The sequence below is a fragment of the Haliaeetus leucocephalus genome, unplaced genomic scaffold (genome assembly GCF_000737465.1).
Source record: "Haliaeetus leucocephalus isolate CR32 unplaced genomic scaffold, Haliaeetus_leucocephalus-4.0 Scaffold808, whole genome shotgun sequence".
NCBI lineage: Eukaryota > Metazoa > Chordata > Aves > Accipitriformes > Accipitridae > Haliaeetus > Haliaeetus leucocephalus.
This window is the reverse complement of record NW_010973244.1, coordinates 1659903-1673528: the sequence shown is the minus strand read 5'-3', so window position 1 is coordinate 1673528 and position 13626 is coordinate 1659903.

Below are 13626 nucleotides of genomic sequence, written 5' to 3'. Positions count from 1 at the left end.
TCAATCCTCCTGGAACTGCAAAAATAGATGGGGAATCTCAGGATGTTTCACTGTGTTTTTGTCACCTCCCTGCATGCAGTAGGAAATTTCACAAGAGCCTTCTTTATAGTAAACTGACATTTCTGTTAATGGATCTACCTCTTAGCTGTAGACTTAGCTGCAGACTTACACTGGCCAACTTAGCTGTAATCTTCACAAGACCTGGGAGCAGAGATGGAGGAATAACAGGCCATCCTTATCCCACGTCTGCTACTTTGGGGGAGAAAATTTTGTTATTGTTTTGAGTCTAATCCGAGAACCCAGGATTTCCATGAAGATGACAGACACTGTGACACAGTGTCAGTGATTCCCCTCCCCCCCAAATTTCTTGATCTTTATAACCACAGTGTGGTTGGGAATTGAGCCTCTGGTCTTTACTATCCAGAAGTTCTCTAGAGATGTTAAAGTGCAATTTAGAATATATTTTTCTTTTGGTAGAAATTTTTCCCACCCAAATGACAAAACCATAACAGTTTATGCAAAGAGAGACACCTCAGGCCCCATTTGCTGGAGAAGACACATGGAGAAGAGTCAGCACGGTGGTGTCATGAGGTTGCACCACTGTTTTGATCATTCAGCTTACAAACAAGGGGAATGAACATGTGCCACCTGATCACAAGAACATAATGTCTAAGCAGCAAGACCATCTATGTTGACTATAGGCACAGCTAGGCACATAGGCAAGGCAGATATGTATCAGGGTCCATAGATTATGAGGATACACTGAGCATTGCTGGTTGGCAATGGTCCTTCCCTGTACCCTTACCTGGGCCATCTGCTCCACCGCTGGCTGATGCCGACTCCTGTCTGAGTAGCCTGCCCACCAACAATGCAATTGCAGGACTGCCCAGCCTCTGTCACCTCAAAGTCAACAAATAAGTGACATGCAATGAATTCTCACTGTTCCCATAATTTCAATAATCTAATAACAACTCTGGTCATTATGGGATTTGGAAACACATTATTTCAACTTGAAAAGGCATGAGAAATCCATACAGATGTTTAATATCTTAGACCCGAGCATCAACTCCAATAAATCCTTAGTCCAGAGCAATGTAATTCTGTTAGTCCCTAGGAAATGGAGAAAACAAGAGCTCCTTTTCATGCATCTTTGGTTTCCAAATCCTAATGTCTATGCAAATGCTCTATGTCTCTATAGTTATTTTCTGTACAGTATGTTAAAGGAGTAAATAGGTAGTCAAGAATATCAAAAGATTTCTAAAGGTGGATAGGCACTGACCAGTGCCAGAGAAACTCTAGTAGATTTACACCAGTTTAGATGAGCTAGGAAACTGAATTTTTAATAAATGGTACTCATGCTTAGGAGCACTGCCGTTGATTCTTACTATGAAAATTCTGAGTTATATCCTCTGGTTTTACCTATAGCTAAATCTGCCCCCTGAATACCCATGTCCAGCAGCTGTATTGGCCAGTTCCACACTCAGCTGCCAATGATACATCTCATGGTTATAATGAGATTGAAGTTACCTGGGAAAGAGAAGGCAACCTAGATCATCTGGATATCTGAGATGATAGACTGGTGCGCATCAGCAAAACAGAATAACAGAAAGGGAAGATAAAGAAAAGCTCTCATGAGAACACCTACATTTACATTTATTAAAATCTACCAGATTTAGACTAATGCTTTTACATGTCCTTCCAGTATCTGGCCTGGTTTCCACAAAGTCCAAATGCGTACACCTCCACTGCGTCTTCCATTATATAGGAATGCAAATGCTGCTAGTTGTTTTACAATCACTAATGCCTATTTTATTAGAGCTCTAAAAGATACTGTTATTCAGGCTTGTTTCCACCCTCATTTACATCAGTCTTAGGTATAACGGCACAGATACTCGAGGAAGATGCATTAAAGCACAAGCAAAAGGAAACAAATAAATCAGGGGTTTGGTCTGTAAGCGACTATACCTCCTGATGATAAGCATTCTTCTTTTACCCTTTTCCAAGGCAGATCTGAATCAGTACGGCAAACATGCATTCCCCAGCCTGCTGAGAGCTGGAATTGGATCCAAAGCAGAACTGAAACACTCTGGTTCACATCTAGCTCAGTGCAAAAGACCTTAATACTTGCACAGGCTACAGGTGAACTCTAATCTTTCTCCACAGCGCAGGTCACCTCTAATCCTGGTGTATTATTTCCTAACACTAAATAACTGGAGCTCTTCAAAGAGCTTAGCACACAAATCACATATAAACAATGAAGTAATTTTCTTACCAGAGGTTTATTTTTGTCATTGATAGAAATATCAACAGAAAGTCTTATATCACCAGGTGAGTCATCAGCAGGGAGGTGTGTCATCATAAGAACTGCAGAGTATCTCGTTTGGCCTCCTTATCTAGTCATTTTTGCTAAGGGGAATTGAAAAAAAAAAAAAAATCTTCTCAAAGGGCAGGAAAACCCCATAATGTCCCAGGATGATGAAGAAAGGAAAGTACAATTTGTGTCATCGAAGCAAGACAGCCACTGCAGTGCATACTGTGAAATGACACAGAGGGATTTCTCCGTAAGAAAACATATGCTGCCGGCTACTTGCAGTGATTAACTCTGTCTCACAGACAGGAAGTAAGGATCACACATTCCCCCTTTAAACCATCTTGGTTATTTTAAGCATATCAGATCCTCTTCCTGTTTGCCCTCCAGGGTAGCAACAGCAGTCGCATAAGACAGATATGAGCTCTATTATGCTGGATTTTTCCCTTCCTCCAGTAGTAAGAAACTTCCCAGAATTGACTAAAAGGTTTGTGTTAGTGTTGTGAATGGCAGTTCTCAGTCAATGAAAAGGGAAGTATTTCTCTGCTTATTTTACCATATTTGGACACCCCTTGAAATCTGTGGGTTTTAATTTCAGTTGTGAAACTGCAAAGATCTTTGCTCAGGAAGGGTCATACGCCTGCCCTGGCTTCACTGAAGTCAGCATGGCTCATCTGAGCAGACCTCATTTCAGGACTTAAAAGCATAATTCAAGACCTGTGGTCCAATTTCCATTTGGCACTGGCCAAATGAGATGCCAAGACTAGTTTATGGTTTCAGATCTTAGTTTCCTTGTTGCCCTAAAATCACTCAAAAAAGTGTCTTCATAGTTTGCATAACAGCAGACTCCATTTCAGCAATTTTCAATTCAGAAGGGAGGAGGAGAAGGGAGAAACTACGGTGCAAAAGTTGAAGCTGAAATTAGACAAATTTAGGCTGGAAATATGTACATTTAACAAGAAAGGCTTGTCACCACTGGAGCAACTGATCCATCACCGTTTTCTGTCTTTGAACATGTCTCAGATCTCTTTCTAAGAGATACGCAGTCATTCCTGAGCTTCCGAACTGCGATACGGATGGCACCAGTGTGCAAGCCATGCCAAGGCAAGGACCTGCTGTTGCTGACAGTAGTACTCAGTAGTGCCATTAGGTTTGGGACATGGGGAAAAAACAAGTGCATGGACACACACACACACATACACATGGAAGAAAAGTTAGTCTGCCTTTCCTCAGGAGACAATGTTACCCACCGGAATGAGAAAGCCAAGGTGATCCATGCAGCTCAAAAAGATTTACCAAGTACAGAATCTAAAATGTAAAACGTCTTGAGAAAGTCTATCAGCAGGGTATTCAGTAGGTCTTACTCTGTACCAAGTCAGAAGTAACTCCCATCGAGGTGGATGCTAAATTTGCTCAATAAGAAGTGACTAAGACATAAACTCACAGGTCTCTCTCCAGCTCCCACTACCATTAATGGCAAATCAACTACATACTGCAGAATTAAAATTTCTCTTCTTTTTATGAGTGATGGGTGACTCTCTGGAGTGGAGGCTGAGACTTTATCCTTCACTACAGAGTCTGGCAATAAGGCATCTGAAATCTATTAGTCTATTTGAGGTTTATTTTGACCTTCAAAATTTGACAAGGGATGGGCAATGAGATTCCGCCACCAATTCTACTCTCCCCAGTTACCACCAGAAAAAAACTCCTAATTTTTGTATTTCTAACTTTTTTCTTGACCAGAGGCCATAATGGCAAAAGGCTAAACATTTCATTAATCATTCTAGGTAAAAAACTATCTGAACGTACAGCAAGATCTGGATTTCAGTGTCAGGCCAAAACCTTTGCTCTGACTGCCATGACCTTGATGCTATCAGGATCAAAAGCTACTGAACTGTTCTCTCTCAAAATATTCTAAAAGTAGATGGAAGGCCTGTTTTTCAGAAGGAAACAAGGACTCAAAATGGACCTCCTCTTTAAAAAAATAAAAATTATCCATTTCTTTTTGCTAGCTTTTTATATATTTAGCATAAATATTAACTTGAGGTTACAAGAGTGTTCAAAGAGTGTTCAGAGAAGTCTCCCATACAAGTATTTGAGCAACATTTCATTCAGTTGTCTCAGGAGCTGGCACTTTGAAACCAAGAACCCAAAGATAACCCAAAGTTATCTTTTCTCTATTTAAGTGCATATATCTGTGTGCTGGCTTCTGAAAGTGGTAACCAGCACACTTGTCATATATCTGTATGTACAAATATATTTTAATACATTTAGTTCCCATCATCTCTCATATCCTCAATAAAAGAATAAATAAATAACATTGCCTCATATTTTCCCCAAACAAAAGGGAAAGGAAACTTTTGTCTGTGATGAAGCAGAGAAATATTTTGAGCCCAAATGAATATTTTTTTGTTCAAAGTTCAATACCTAAAATATAGTGTCATAATATTTTGCTTTCATAATAAATATACTATAACTTTTCCTTCCAAATGATATATTGCTGAAAAAAACATTATACTCCTCTCTCTTAGAGGAAGTACTTACTGAATTTCTCCTTTTTTCACCAAAATGTAGTCTGTCATTATTTTTTTTGACAGTCACATACAAAGTACTGTACTACAGATCACAGAAGCAGATGAAACATTCAGAAGCATTGAATACAAATGAGTAAATATTGCAATACTGAAAGACTTTTTTTCCTTCTTTCCTTTCTTAGTTTTGCTGCTGGAACAAGATTACTGTATACCCACACCTTGTCTAGGAAATGGACCTCAGCTCTTTTCAAATATTAGAAATCCTTTCCAAAAACCTTTGGACTAAGCTGCAAAAGAATCCAAATTGTGAGCGCTTCCCACTCAGTAAGTAACCCCACGCACCCCCCAAGTATCAACACAGGCTGAATGTACAAATGATCTTCACGAATCAAGTGCCACTTTTTAATGTCGGAGAAGAGCAAACACTCCCATTTGGGGGAATTTTACTCTACAAACTGCTAGAAAAAATTGCTTCCCTAGGAAAACTGTGCGGTGGTACCAGAGGACTGGGAAGCCCCAAGAGCCACATGCAGGTGACAGCACGCGGTCACCACGGGAAGTCACGGTGGCACAAGGAGGACCCATCCTGGAGGAGGGCTTGGAGGATATGCAGAGGCTTCAGCCCTGGCCTTTTGTTGAAGAAACGCTCTCACACGTGTTTGAATACTGCATCGTTTCAGCAGAGAGGGAAAGGCTTCCAAGCTGCACAATTATGCTATTGTAATCACACGTCGCAGGCCAAATTAGACAGAGTAGCTCTGTTTTCCTGAATCCGGTTTTATAAGCTAAATTCTAGTGGCGCTCCATTACACTGCTACGCAGAAGTGTCTGGCATTGTTTCCATCACAAACAAATCTTTATGTCCTAAATTCATGTTGGACGGAAACTTGGCTTCCAAGGCCTAAACCTAAGAATTACATTTGTTTGTTTAAACAAATTTGAGGGAAAACATACTTGGCCATCTTTGAGTTATATGATGACAAGATGATTTAGATTTCCCATAAAAGATATAATTCTTTTTCCCTCCTCACGCCAAACAACGATTCTTTCTTATAGCTGGACAGTTGCTGGCTAGAAGAACAAACCTATCAAGAAAAGCCAACTTTCAGCTATATTGATTAGGGCAGCAGATGCTGAGCACCTCACAGGATGTGGTTCTTGCTTTGCAAAAGTGAAGACAAAAGTTTATCTCCTACATTTATAAGACTGCACTTTCATTTCTCTGATGCTGCTCTGTGTAAAGCTAAATTGGAATTGATGTATTTTGACTGCATCGTGTACTATTGGAACGATTTTATCTTCCCTAAACTGTGTGTATTTACAAACTGCTGCTGTAATAAGCCATTCTTGAAAGGAAACATCCTAAGAAAGATGCAATTGAAATACATAAGAAATACAACCAAAACTCAATTTTCCACTTTTTCACAACAAATTATCCCTTATGCTTACCTAAAGTACTATCAAAAGAAAATGATGGTGGCATTCTGCACCCAACACCAAAAAAAAAATCAGATCTTTGTGTCCTTAAACTGATATGTACAAATTTTTTTCTTCTTATGTCTTTGTAGAATAAGTAAAAAATAATGCTTTATATATCACTTAAGTAAGCAAATTATCCCTTAGAGAAAATATTGTAGTCTAAATGTATTCATTTTCTGTGTATATTGCAGACATTGTGTCATTTTGGGTTGTCTACATTGATCTAATCCCACTAATAAGTGGCACTGAAGTATCATAGAGGAATAGAGAAGTTTGGGAAAATTAGAATCTTTAGTAACCCCTCCTCTGAAACAAGAGAGAAAAGCAACTTTAGCAAATGCTTCTTTATCAGTCCAGCTTTATTACCCATTTTATCTCCTATCACATTTCATTTTGTTGTGATCTAGACTATACAAGGCTGTATCAAAAAGGAGAATAAACAAGTACTTCAGAGAAAAAACAAATACATATTCTCAGAAAAGCACACTGGATGATGCTATGTATAGCTCCCTTTGAAGATATTTTAGACATTCCCCTTCTGAATGTCTAAAACCCACTTGCACCTTTAAAAACTACTAAGTTAGGACACAATAGAAGTATATGTGAAAATTTAAAATTTATAAAACATATTGCTTCACATGAAAAGCTGAAGCTCTTCTGCTTTACTGAAATCAAGTCTGTAGTATACCAGTACAAGCAGGTCAGCCATGCAGCTCTTGATAGACCTGGGCCTTGACTGAGCATCTTCTTGCTTAGAAAGATTCTCACAAATCACTCTTTACAACTCAGCCAGACCTACCAGCTAATTGCCTTTTCTAAATTATCTCTTAAGATTTAATTTCCAGTACTGAATATTTGTTCTTGGCAGCCTTAGAGAAACTCAGAAACACACAGATTAAACAAACCATTACATGCTTAGACACCTGCTACTCTATGGTATACAATTAACAGAGAGTCAAGTCTCAACAAATGATTTTGTTTGCTCATTGTTATGTTTAAGCAAGTGCTTGCCATTTAAAATAAAGCAATTCCTAGCAGTTTCCATTATGGAGTTATCTGTTCTTAATGTCATCATTCACTACAGCAGCAGCCAGAAGTGGATTTTCCATCCTGACTAGATCATAGTTTACTTTGACATAGTAATTATCTATTATTCCCATGTATACTGTTTGTTTATAGGTTCAGTACCACATTCTCTCTAAACAGAAGCAGCAGTATTTGCTGAAGGCAAACCAAACAATGAGTTAGCATGAAGAAATATACTGGTAGTCACTGAAACTCTCACAGTTTAAAGATCTCCAAGCCAGGCATGCAATTGCTTTTGGATAGAGGAGGGAAATTAAGAAGCTGCATGGTGAGCTAAGAAGCTGACACTAGCCAAGAAAGGACTTTGCAAGATGTTTGCAAAAGTTTACCCAAATTTTCTAAGCCACTAAGGATCACCTGGACCTCCCACCAGGTTTACAAGAATCTCTCCAAATTCACTGAGTCTTCCACACTTCTCTTTGACTTTGGGATACATACCCACACTCTTCCCTTACAAAGGAAGCGCCTATACATCTCACCAGCTTACTGTGCAAAATCAGCCCACAGTCAACTTCTTCCCAGTGCTACAACCTTGAACATGCCTTACTCATCAACTCAAAACTTTGAGTTTTACTCTTCCTTGGGACTTTTTCAGATTCCACTAACTTATCTGGCTGGCTTCCACTAAGAAATGCCACAGCGCTTCTCTTCAGAACCAGTCTTTAGTTGGTTTCTCTGATCTTCCACCAATAACAACCACTGCTTTCAGAAAATATCCTTTTCCCCACTAGTGCCCTCTTCCTTTTTTTCTCAAAAAATTTCCAGCAATTGACTTTTATCTTCTTCAAAAACTTCACTCATTATCCATTGCAATACCTGACTCCTTACTGCATGCACTACTTGTTGCTTCTTCCTAAGGAGGGAAGTCAAAATTGATACGGCTGACATTCAGCTCACTTTAAAAAAAGCCAATTTCCCTTTGTGGGGTGAAGTAAATATGTACATTAAGTCTTTCAGCATTAGCTAAATAATTCGTTACAGTTTCCTACCAAAGGGAAACGAGGAAGGTGATCTCTATGTGCAAGCATGACAAAGTAACACCTGGAGATTTGACATGATCAGCCCCTGATATTTGTGAGGAAACCAGGGGCAGAAGGCAAGGCAGTTTCCAGTCAGAATGAATGCACACTGGAACCAGCTCAGGAGCAGCTCACACTGATCCGCCCCTGTGCTTCTGTCAGTGCCACATTTATCTAGTCCTCATGTTAAAAAAATAGTTTTTAAGTTAAATTTGAAACAGGGAAAAGATATCTTAATAAGAAGCATGTGCATGCACACTCACTTGCAGACACACACACACATTTTTTTGACACTAACTGGCACCTGGAGATTGGTTTCAATATTCAGCATCTCAGTTCTCTGCAAACATTTAGAGGGAAACAGAACGCATGAAGTCCTGGGCTCCAGTAAAATCCATGGCAAAACTCCCACTGACTTCAGCTATCTTCATTCTTCCACTCAACCTCAAGTCAATGCGCCTTTTTGTTTATTTTCTTGTTCAGATACTTTCCTCTAATGATATTAACACAGGAAAAATAACTGCTTGTCAACAGAGCTCTACAGAAATTGGCAGGTTCTGTTTGAAGGCGTTTATGCAAGTTTCTTCTTTGGTTTGATGAGAGTAGATTCTAGCCGCAGCATTTGGACCCAGATCAAGAGAGAAATTTCAAATTCTGCCCACAGAATGTTCATGTACGGCATCTGAATTGGGTTGAGGTCATGCTGCCTTCATTTTCATGCCTTGAGGTTTGTTACTAGCTTTAGAACCAGAAATTTGCAGCAAAATTCAGCTAAAGCCATCTCCTTTCACCTAGTTTCAGGACCAAATTACCTAACATCAGGAACTACTTACATTGGTGAATATATGCCAACAGTTATCACACAGTGGTATCTGAGATAGAACGTTTATTTCCTCTTTTAACCCTAAGGAAATATTATGATAACAAAATGTCATCACCCCTGGAAGTTGTTGACTTTTACATGATGACCACAGGGTCCATTTTTGGACCAGCGGGTCTGAAATTCATTATGCTAACCAAAGATTGGTGGGTTGGGTTTTTTCTGTCGTGTTCTAAGAAACTGTGGAGTCTTAAAAGCTTCATGCCATGTGAGGTGGGATAACAGAAACTATGCAAAGTTCCTCTTAACTGTGCAGCTGTAGCCCAGACCAAGAGAGAGTAGTATTTATGGCAATGTTGATTTGTGGATCTCTGAAAATCAGTGGTCATTTAATTTCCATGGCTTCAGAGGAGCCTGCTGGAAAAGAGCCTATGTGTCCTTCAGGAAAACATTTCAAGCTGCAACCAGTGAAACTCTGAAGTTTACTGTGGGGGCACAGAAGTCAAGCTGGCATGGCCAGTTTATCTCTGCTGGATATGTATTCTGATGATTGATCCCAAAGGTCTCCCAGAAGCACTAAAATAACCTCCAATACAGTTTTTGCTCATTTCTTGTTATTCTTTTTTCCTTGTCACTCTCAGTATCTAGTTATTTTTGTTGTCCTTACAGGTGTTTCTCTCTGATACATCTTCCTCCCTGTGTCACAGTGCTAATCAAATACAGTGCTGTCCTCCCAGTGATACCATTTGTCAATTCATATAATGTGGACATGATGCTCAAAGACTGTTATGTTGCAGTATCATCTTAGATATTTCAAAGAAGATCGCCTGCAGCAGCATCCTAGCTAGCGGCCGTGCAAAGGTCATCCCCATCTATTTGAATGGAAAATCCATAGCATTGATTCATTGTCCATTCACATATATTTGAAGGGCAGAGAAGTCTGGCAACCTGGTGAAGACCGTCACTTACTTGGGCACGCAGGATCTGGTAAGAGAGTGTTCCCATAGACCTGTAACTCCACACATAACCCCGTTCTGTTTGACTTCCCCCTGCCCCCCTTGGTTCTATTTTCCAAATCAAATTTTAAAGGGCTGGATCTGACCTTCTCACCCTGAGAAACAGAGAAAGTGCTCAAGCAGGAATACCTGACCAGTCACGCTATTAAAACAAAAACAATTACTGCCTTATTTAACAAAACAAGCCACAATCTCAAAATGGTAGAGGCCGCCTATTTTGTTAAGGTCGTAATAGCATATTTTGTGGTTCCCTGAGGAGTAATTCTCCTTATTCAGAGAAACACTTATTAACCTTCATAATTTATTTGTGGCTTCACTAAACACGCACATACTGTACTGCATGGCCATTAATCCTGGGAATGAACTTATTAATGATGGGTTAACCTTAAAAGGTTCAGTTTAGCTCAGATAACCACCCAGATTTCTGGATGCCTTTTTGAAATATATCAACTATTTGAGACTCACTACTACACTTTTTCCAAAGTCCCTGTTACATAGCACACTGTTTCTAGTCAGCCCTCCCAGAAGGTCCCCAGTTTTCTCCCACCATGTTAGGTGAAGTGTTACCTTGGATGTTTGTTAGCTGACACCACAACTTGCTTATTTGGCATTCTGGGATAAAACCTTAGCTGTTAGCTAGAAGGTCCTAGAGTAAATCAGCCTCTATTATAGTCCTAGTCTTTGGGATCAAACATACATGCTACCTCTCCCCCGTAACACTTGTTTCAGTGTTCTTCCTCTGAGTGAGCTGAGAATGGTGGGACTACAGAAATTACCCCATCTAACTCCTATAAATTGTGCCTGTGGCTAGTCTATGCTAAAACCACATGCAACTTTTGTTGCTTCATCTTCTTTTTTCAATAACCTACTTAATCAATCAGGCCTTTTTTGATGCTTTGTATTTTGATACAGGGTCTCCTGCGTGTTTCTACTGTCCCTATCACAACAGGATTCTGAACCTGTTCAGGACTCTAAACACAGTCAGTATTAAAAATAATGATTTATATACAAAGTGTTTCTTATATTTCTCAGTGGTTTTTATGTTTCCCAGAAATATAGTCTTGCTACTAAAGAGAACGCCCAAATACTGGGAAGCTAGTCTCTCTTCTACTAGTGCCCACTGTAGTCTGGCTTTTGAACACTTCTTATGCTTTTGACTTTTGCTACTGCTTTCAGCTAGTTATTACAACCGAATATGAAGAACTCCTCCTTAAAGTATTCCATAATTTTCAGAAAATGGAGGAATCTGATACTAATGATGTTAACTTAGAGATGTTAACACGTACTAGCATAGGGATATGTCCGTGGAGCCCGTGGAGGGAACAGCCATACCATGGCTATGTGAGCAATTACTGCTTGAACCAGAACTAACTTTACAGAAAGCTATAGTTATTTCTAGCCAAATTGAGACTGCAATGGCAGAGACTAAAATAATTGCTCAAGAGGCTATAGACCATGTCCAAGCAGTTCATTCATTAACAGGGTGATCTCTAAACTGGCATAAGAGTGGCAGGCAGAGTAGTGGTAAATGGAGCACATTTGATACATCTAGAAAGCACCATGCCATCTCAACATCCCCTGATACTTCAAAGTCAGGCTTTGATTGTGAATCTCTACTGTGTATTGCCAACTCCACTCTGAAATGAAACCATGGACCTCAGGCAATTACTATATTGAATTATGTGTAGGATAAGGGTGAGATAAGAGAGTCCCAAACCTGTGCCTACAGCTACCACACTCAAAGCCATGTGAAGACATCAGACATTCAACTTCTATTAAAACAAAACCAAAAAATAAGTGAGCAAACAAAAACACACTAAAGCACCTGGGCTTCAGGCCTATGCTGATTAAAAAGAAAACTTTGAAAACATGACCAGATGTAACCAATGTAATAAGCCTGACTAAATTTGCAGATGGGCTGGAGTAGTGGTGCTGAAAGATGTGAACTGCCCTGTGTATATCAACAGAGAATTAACTACTAGAACAAACTCTCCACAGGGCGTTATCAGCACTGCTATGATGATACACATCTACTACCAGCACACCTCATGGGAGGGACTGGGGAAAGAGAAAAGGAGGTCTTGTTGCTGCCATCTTTGTCTGGTTGGCTGGATAAAGGAGACATGAGTGAAGAGATGTTTCTGACTGCCCTTGGGAAAAGAAGGAAGGCGCTAGTCTGGCCAAATCAGGAAGGAAAGGCTATTTGCTTCTTCTGACAGCTCAAATACTTTAACTTGCACTCAGGCACAGGGCTCACCTAACTGCGCAAGACCAAAGACCCCAATAGGACCAAGCAAGAGTGTGCTACTGTTGGAAGTGAAGCACTTGATTCTGTTTAAGCACCTGAAAAACTGTGCTTCCCTGTAGGTTGCACTAGCCAATATTGACTCAGTGTGAATGAGCAAGACAAGATAAACATACTGTGTAACACGTTCATATGCATTGGCTAGCTTTCATGCACATAATTAAATACAAGCCCTGAAGTGAAAACACTTCCATAGCTTGCTCATTGGAACGGTAAAGGAAGACAACTGCTATCTGTGGTGGGGAGGGCAATATGCATTTTGCTCGTTAACAAATCACCCCATCTTGCTGAGCAACTCAAAGTACATTATGGAGTAGAGTGAGAAAATCTGAGGCTACCTAACTTACAGAAAATGCAGGAAGATCTCCTGATATAAGTATGATGGGTCACCTCTGCCTGGCAGAGTTGCAGGGAACACTGCTCTGTGTCCCACTGAACACCAAAGCCAGGTGCCTTCAGCTCATTCAGAAGCTGCTTAGACAGTTGGCTGGAAGAGCAATGGCTCAGGACCAGATTCAAGTCCTAGGAAATCCTGTTACTTGCCAGAGGCACGAGAAAGGAGCTGTAATACAGTTGGCCCAATTGTATCCATTGTTCCTGACACGGTGTATTAGGACCTTTTGGAACAGCATCAGAGAGCTTACAGTATGCTACTGCTTGTAACAGACTACACCAGCCAATGCCTAGAAATAAGCTTTCTTTCTGCCTTAATTCTATAACAGTGCATCTATAAAATACTCCTGTGTTGCCTTAATTATACACCTATTTGGAATACAAGCCTTGTTAGGTAAAAAACCTCCAAGAATAAAATAAACAGAGGAGCTGACTTGTTCTTTTTCCTCTATTTTCATTAGCCCAGCCAATTACAAAAGTGAAAGTAGGAAAAAAACACAAACATTTTCCTAGAAATGTTAATTTTTAACTGTAAATATGTTTTTAATTATTTCTTTTTAGTCACCTCTTCAACCATTTTAAAAACTCTTGTCTTTTATGTGCTTAGAGATTGGGGGGCATCATTCTCAATAACAATTATTATTTTCCATTGGAAATGTATACAAA